Genomic DNA, 8,103 nt, shown 5'->3' on the forward strand with positions numbered 1-8,103 from the left:
GCATTGTGTAGCATCATTTATACCTCGCAGTTTGATTTATTAGGTGTGTCTCTATTGACATTTGAAGACCTGCAAAGCTAATATTAGCATTGCCTTTTTGTTTCCTTAAACGTCATCTACCAAGAATCGTGCAATAGAACGCCTTTGGAAATATCGTGTAGGAATATCCCACATTCGACTTTTAATAGTACCCTATAGTGGTCATTATGTGTGCGTGATATTTAGTAAAGGCTTTGGGAGTAGGTGACTGGAGGTTGGGGGAAAAATGCCCTTGTGAGTGGGGGGCATAAATTGCGTGCTTAAAACGTCAGGGAGATGAGCTGTAGGAGGGGTCAGGACACCAAATGATGAGGTTGTTGTTGCTCTGGGGTGGCACTGGCCTCTGATCCATACGAACGAGAATAATAGCGGCCTCATTCAGACAGGAGGTCTGTCTTAGAATCACAACAACCATCAAACTAAAGAAGACAGACTCTTCATCTGTCAGAGCAAATTTAAGACCTGGGAACGCTGGTATTTGTCTTTCAATAGTGAACTTTTGTGGCTTATGTTGTCATAGGATGATTTGAATGATTTAACCTTTTGGGGATGGAGTTGCACCTATGTATCATGAATCTTTTTCTCATGTTCTCATTCATTGGTTTCAACTTGAACTTTTGAGTGTTGAGTCTGTGGGGCATCTTTATCAATTTTCCCTTAAAGATGGGGTTTTTCATTCAAGACTTGACAAGAATAGAAATAATACAAGTATCTAGAGTTTCTTTAGAAAATGTGAGTGGTGCTCTGAGAAAAACATGTCGCCAGATTACTAGCATGATGTAGATGGTTGCCAGTGATGGTTGCTAGGTGTTTTCTAGGGTCTTCTGTGTAGTTGCTAGGTGTTTCTAAGGTGTTCTGAGTGAATTCTAGGTGTTTCTAGGATGCTTTGAGTGAATGCTAGGTGTTTCTAGTGTGTTCTGGGTAGTTGCTAGGTGTTTCTAAGGTGTTCTGAGTGAATGCTAGGTGTTTCTAGGGTGTTCTGGGTAGATGCTAGGTGTTTCTAGGGTGTTCTAGGTGAATGCTAGGTGTTCTAGGGTGTTCTGAGTGAATGCTAGGTGTTTCTAGGATGCTTTGAGTGAATGCTAGGTGTTTCTAGGGTGTCCTGGGTAGTTGCTAGGTGTTTCTAAGGTGTTCTGGGTAGTTGCTAGGTGTTTCTAGGGTGTTCTGAGTGAATGCTAGGTGTTTCTAGGATGCTTTGAGTGAATGCTAGGTGTTTCTAGGGTGTTCTGGGTAGTTGCTAGGTGTTTCTAAGGTGTTCTTGGTAGTTGCTAGGTGTTTCTAGGGTGTTCTAGGTGAATGCTAGGTGTTCTAGGGTGTTCTGAGTGAATGCTAGGTGTTTCTAGGATGCTTTGAGTGAATGCTAGGTGTTTCTAGGGTGTCCTGGGTAGTTGCTAGGTGTTTCTAAGGTGTTCTGGGTAGTTGCTAGGTGTTTCTAGGGTGTTCTGAGTGAATGCTAGGTGTTTCTAGGATGCTTTGAGTGAATGCTAGGTGTTTCTAGGGTGTTCTGGGTAGTTGCTAGGTGTTTCTAAGGTGTTCTTGGTAGTTGCTAGGTGTTTCTAGGGTGTTCTGAGTGAATGCTAGGTGTTTCTAGGATGCTTTGAGTGAATGCTAGGTGTTTCTAGGGTGTTCTGAGTGAATGCTAGGTGTTTCTAGGATGCTTTGAGTGAATGCTAGGTGTTTCTAGGGTGTTCTGGGTAGTTGCTAGGTGTTTCTAGGGTGTTCTGAGTGAATGCTAGGTGTTTCTAGGATGCTTTGAGTGAATGCTAGGTGTTTCTAGGGTGTTCTGAGTGAATGCTAGGTGTTTCTAGGATGCTTTGAGTGAATGCTAGGTGTTTCTAGGGTGTTCTGGGTAGTTGCTAGGTGGTTTCTATCATGTCTGAGTGAATGCTAGGTGTTTCTAGGATGCTTTGAGTGAATGCTAGGTGTTTCTAGGGTGTTCTGAGTGAATGCTAGGTGTTTCTAGGATGCTTTGAGTGAATGCTAGGTGTTTCTAGGGTGTTCTGAGTGAATGCTAGGTGTTTCTAGGGTGTTCTGGGTAGTTGCTAGGTGGTTTCTATCATGTCTGAGTGAATGCTAGGTGTTTCTAGGATGCTTTGAGTGAATCCTAGGTGTTTCTAGTGTTGTATAAATGGTTGTTAGTTGGTGTTTTTAGTGTTTGCTGTTTCTAAGGTGTTCTGAGTAGGTGGTTTCTAGCATGTTCTGAGTGAATGCTAGGTGGTTGTTTAGCAGATCACTCGTTCAGTGTAAATCCATGGGATTTCTTCACTCATTTATTGTCTGCCAGGTAAAAAATTGTAATTGTAATGTGTAATTGAGGTATCATTCATGTCTGTTGGAAAAACAGTTTAGAATTATGTTAGAGTTATGTGCCAAATTTTAATATATAAGTTTAGGGATTTTTAAAAACATCTAAACCAAAGGTTGACCAATAATAGTAGTGATGATTTTCTTAGCAACAAAAGCTAAATAAGCTCATACAGACATTTTCAGACACAAGCACAGAGTGTACTTTCTCATGTCTGACTTCTGCATGAACCACCAGTTGTTAAACATGTACGTGGCTAAATGATTTGCTGAAGTTTGTCACATGGTAGAGTGGCTGAGTCAGAACTGAAAAACACATTTAAACCTCCAAAATCAGCACACAATTGCAGCATACGTAGTGACATCAGACTGTGAGAGCTTTGAAATGAGAGCGGTTAAGAACAAAAGATTCTATGACAGTGAGAGAAAGAGACAGACAGCTGTGAAGTGACAGGAACTACATCATCTAGTTTTTCACCTTTACAAAACCTCTGTTCCAAAACCTAGCTGTCTACCACCTAAATAGGCAGATGCCTTCTAAGGTAGCATCCTCACTGAGATGTAACCTCATAAGTAACTGATTTGGAACACACTATTTAGGCACCACAAAAATAGTGCTTATTGCACGAAATGCATGGAAGACTTGACTCGCAGTCTGTCTGAAGTCACGTCCATGTAAATGACTGTGCAAGAATTTGACTGCCATTTAGGTGGAGTAGAGCGTGCCTTTTCGACAGAGTCAATGTAAAATGTTGATAACCAATAAGAAACCGTGAAAACCCTGGGGTTCATGCAGTATTAAGGGCTGTTATCACCGAACATGTTTTTTATGTCAGTATGTTTTTCTAGGTGGACGTCTTTGACTGTTGCCTCATCTCACGTAGGAGTGCCACATTTGTAGGCGCTGTGTCAGGTGAAAAAGAACATCAGCTTTTTAAAGCGTGTCTCGAAACTGCTGACTTCTGTTATATACGTTGTACTGCCCCTAACTTTTTGTTTAGCACAAGAATTGTTCAATCTGAACAGCTCCTTATGCTGCGTTCATTTCAACTCGGAATGTCTGAATTTCCAACTTCCTACTTGGAAAAGAGCAATGGAACGGCACTTTGGAAGTTGGACTTCCTACCTGGAAACTGGAAATCCACAACTTCGATTTTGCCGAGATGCGCTTGTATGATGTCATGTGAACAAGGCGGCACCCAGGAAGATGTACAAAGTTAATGATAAACATTCACTTTCAGGCAAATAAAATGGTTTCAAAAGTCAATGTTCCTACATTAAATTATATTAAAACCTGTTTGGCAAAGGTTTGCACAGTAACGTGTGCGAAATACGGTAAATTATACTCGTATTTGATACTCGTACACCTGCAGAACAAATGCTAGCATTGTGTAGCATCATTTATACCTCGCAGTTTGATTTATTAGGTGTGTCTCTGTTGACATTTGAAGACCTGAAAAGCTAATATTAGCATTGCCTTTTTGTTTCCTTATACGTCATCTACCAAGAATCGTGCAATAGAACGCCTTTGGAAATATCGTGTAGGAATATCCCACATTCGACTTTTAATGGTACCCTATAGTGGTCATTATGTGTGCGTGATATTTAGTAAAGGCTTTGGGAGTAGGTGACTGGAGGTTGGGGGAAAAATGCCCTTGTGAGTGGGGGGCATAAATTGCGTGCTTAAAACGTCAAGGAGATGAGCTGTAGGAGGGGTCAGGACACCAAATGATGAGGTTGTTGTTGCTCTGGGGTGGCACTGGCCTCTGATCCATACGAACGAGAATAATAGCGGCCTCATTCAGACAGGAGGTCTGTCTTAGAATCACAACAACCATCAAACTAAAGAAGACAGACTCCTTCATCTGTCAGAGCAAATTTAAGACCTGGGAACGCTGGTATTTGTCTTTCAATAGTGAACTTTTGTGGCTTATGTTGTCATAGGATGATTTGAATGATTTAACCTTTTGGGGATGGAGTTGCACCTATGTATCATGAATCTTTTTCTCATGATCTCATTCATTGGTTTCAACTTGAACTTTTGAGTGTTGAGTCTGTGGGGCATCTTTATCAATTTTCCCTTAAAGATGGGGTTTTTCATTCAAGACTTGACAAGAATAGAAATAATACAAGTATCTAGAGTTTCTTTAGAAAATGTGAGTGGTGCTCTGAGAAAAACATGTCGCCAGATTACTAGCATGATGTAGATGGTTGCCAGTGATGGTTGCTAGGTGTTTTCTAGGGTCTTCTGTGTAGTTGCTAGGTGTTTCTAAGGTGTTCTGAGTGAATTCTAGGTGTTTCTAGGATGCTTTGAGTGAATGCTAGGTGTTTCTAGTGTGTTCTGGGTAGTTGCTAGGTGTTTCTAAGGTGTTCTAGGTGAATGCTAGGTGTTCTAGGGTGTTCTGAGTGAATGCTAGGTGTTTCTAGGATGCTTTGAGTGAATGCTAGGTGTCTCTAGGGTGTTCTGGGTAGTTGCTAGGTGTTTCTAAGGTGTTCTGGTTAGTTGCTAGGTGTTTCTAGGGTGTTCTGAGTGAATGCTAGGTGTTTCTAGGATGCTTTGAGTGAATGCTAGGTGTTTCTAGGATGCTTTGAGTGAATGCTAGGTGTTCCTAGGGTGTTCTGAGTGAATGCTAGGTGTTTCTAGGGTGTTCTGAGTGAATGCTAGGTGTTTCTAGGATGCTTTGAGTGAATGCTAGGTGTTTCTAGGGTGTTCTGGGTAGATGCTAGGTGTTTCTAAGGTGTTCTAGGTGAATGCTAGGTGTTCTAGGGTGTTCTGAGTGAATGCTAGGTGTTTCTAGGATGCTTTGAGTGAATGCTAGGTGTTTCTAAGGTGTTCTGGGTAGTTGCTAGGTGTTTCTAGGGTGTTCTGAGTGAATGCTAGGTGTTTCTAGGATGCTTTGAGTGAATACTAGGTGTTTCTAGGATGCTTTGAGTGAATGCTAGGTGTTTCTAGGGTGTTCTGAGTGAATGCTAGGTGTTTCTAGGGTGTTCTGGGTAGTTGCTAGGTGTTTCTAGGGTGTTCTGAGTAGTTGCTAGGTGTTTCTAGGGTGTTCTGAGTGAATGCTAGGTGTTTCTAGGATGCTTTGAGTGAATGCTAGGTGTTTCTAGGGTGTTCTGGGTAGATGCTAGGTGTTTCTAACGTGTTCTAGGTGAATGCTAGGTGTTCTAGCGTGTTCTGAGTGAATGCTAGGTGTTTCTAGGATGCTTTGAGTGAATGCTAGGTGTTTCTAGGGTGTTCTGAGTGAATGCTAGGTGTTTCTAGGATGCTTTGAGTGAATGCTAGGTGTTTCTAGGGTGTTCTGAGTGAATGCTAGGTGTTTCTAGGGTGTTCTGGGTAGTTGCTAGGTGGTTTCTATCATGTCTGAGTGAATGCTAGGTGTTTCTAGGATGCTTTGAGTGAATCCTAGGTGTTTCTAGTGTTGTATAAATGGTTGTTAGTTGGTGTTTTTAGTGTTTGCTGTTTCTAAGGTGTTCTGAGTAGGTGGTTTCTAGCATGTTCTGAGTGAATGCTAGGTGGTTGTTTAGCAGATCACTCGTTCAGTGTAAATCCATGGGATTTCTTCACTCATTTATTGTCTGCCAGGTAAAAAATTGTAATTGTAATGTGTAATTGAGGTATCATTCATGTCTGTTGGAAAAACAGTTTAGAATTATGTTAGAGTTATGTGCCAAATTTTAATATATAAGTTTAGGGATTTTTAAAAACATCTAAACCAAAGGTTGACCAATAATAGTAGTGATGATTTTCTTAGCAACAAAAGCTAAATAAGCTCATACAGACATTTTCAGACACAAGCACAGAGTGTACTTTCTCATGTCTGACTTCTGCATGAACCACCAGTTGTTAAACATGTACGTGGCTAAATGATTTGCTGAAGTTTGTCACATGGTAGAGTGGCTGAGTCAGAACTGAAAAACACATTTAAACCTCCAAAATCAGCACACAATTGCAGCATACGTAGTGACATCAGACTGTGAGAGCTTTGAAATGAGAGCGGTTAAGAACAAAAGATTCTATGACAGTGAGAGAAAGAGACAGACAGCTGTGAAGTGACAGGAACTACATCATCTAGTTTTTCACCTTTACAAAACCTCTGTTCCAAAACCTAGCTGTCTACCACCTAAATAGGCAGATGCCTTCTAAGGTAGCATCCTCACTGAGATGTAACCTCATAAGTAACTGATTTGGAACACACTATTTAGGCACCACAAAAATAGTGCTTATTGCACGAAACGCATGGAAAACTCGACTCACAGTTGATTCCAATATAGTTTGACGTTAGCATGTTGCTAAGCTAATGATACTTTTAGGAAACGTTTGAGGAGACAGGTGTTAAAAACACAGCTATTGGTATTAGCATATTACCTCTGTTCTCTATAGATAATCTTACACCTCCAGAATAAATGCTAGCATGGCATAGCATAATTTATTCTTCACAATATGATTGCTTGGAGATGTCTCTGTTGACAATCAAAAAGCTAATGTTAACGTTGCAGTTTTGGGGGCCTGGGTAGATTAGTGGTAAAAGACGCTGGCTACCACCCCTGGAGTTCGCGAGTTTGAATCCAGGGCATGCTGAGTGACTCCAGCCAGGTCTCCTAAGCAACCAAATTGGCCCGGTTGCTAGGGAGGGTAGAGTCACATGGGGTAACCTCCTCGTGGTCGCTATAATGTGGTACGTTCTCGGTGGGACGTGTGGTGAGTTGAGCGTGGATGCCGCGGTGGATGGCGTGAAGCCTCCACACGCGCTATGTCTCCGTGGCAACGTGCTCAACAAGCCACGTGATAAGATGCGTGGGTTGATGGTCTCAGATTCATCCTCCGCCACCTAGATTAAGGCGAATCACTACATCACCACGAGGACTTAAAAAGCGCACTGGGAATTGGGCATTCCAAATTGGGTGAAAAAGGGGAAAAAACCCCCCCCCCCCCCCCAAAAAAAAAACAAACATTGCAGTTTTAATAATTTAAAAAGCGCTTTTTGTGTTTACATCTATATGTATTTTTTAGAATGTTTGCTCATCTGCAATACGTCTATAAGACATTTCCTCTCAGATGTCAAAAGGACATTCATCAGATGTCTTTGAGACTGTTATGATTTAGAATGTATGTAAATCATCTCTTTAGATGTTAATTAGGATGCAATGCTTTCAAGATGAAACACTCTTAAACAGACATCTCGGAGATGTACGTGCACTATCTGGAATAGCATCATTTATTCTTCGCAATTTGGTTGCTAGGAGATGTCTTTGTTGACAATCGAAAAACTTTAACAAAAATAATAATAATTCCTTACATTTATATAGCACTTTTCTAGACACTAGAAGCACTTAACTCACAAACTTTAGGCTCACAGTTGATTCCAATACAGTATGATGTTAGCATGTTGCTAAGCTAATAACACAATACTCTTATAAGCATAGAAATACAAAGCACACACAAATATTGAGTAAATTGGTTAATTTTTAATTAAACGATCATTTTATTGTTACCTTTTAGTATCGAATGAAAGACCAGCATATTTATCATCAACTTGCTTCGTCCACCATCTTGGATTTTCTTGGTGCAGTCCAGTCTGGGATTGCCTTCTCTGTTAAGGATACATACAATGCTGTCTTACAATTTGTCCAAAAGAAGATATCTTAGAAGGTAGCATCATTTTGCCGCCTGCCTTGTTTGCATTGGTATCGTGCCTTTGATGCCTTAATATGCATCAATACTTTTTGGAACCTTTTGGAACAAAGCAATTGTGTCAGTGG

General features: G+C 40.9%; 1 long non-coding RNA gene across 1 annotated transcript; it reads left to right on the plus strand.

Annotated features, from left to right (window-relative positions):
- Window positions 1–1,147: 1,147 nt before the first annotated feature.
- On the plus strand, window positions 1,148–7,257 carry LOC127438370 (uncharacterized). Its single transcript, XR_007896727.1, has 5 exons — window positions 1,148–1,311; window positions 1,466–1,713; window positions 1,745–1,837; window positions 1,869–2,054; window positions 5,534–7,257. It is a non-coding gene; the product is annotated as an uncharacterized LOC127438370 (long non-coding RNA).
- Window positions 7,258–8,103: the final 846 nt, after the last annotated feature.

Source organism: Myxocyprinus asiaticus, chromosome 49, assembly GCF_019703515.2.
Source record: "Myxocyprinus asiaticus isolate MX2 ecotype Aquarium Trade chromosome 49, UBuf_Myxa_2, whole genome shotgun sequence".
Taxonomy (NCBI): domain Eukaryota; kingdom Metazoa; phylum Chordata; class Actinopteri; order Cypriniformes; family Catostomidae; genus Myxocyprinus; species Myxocyprinus asiaticus.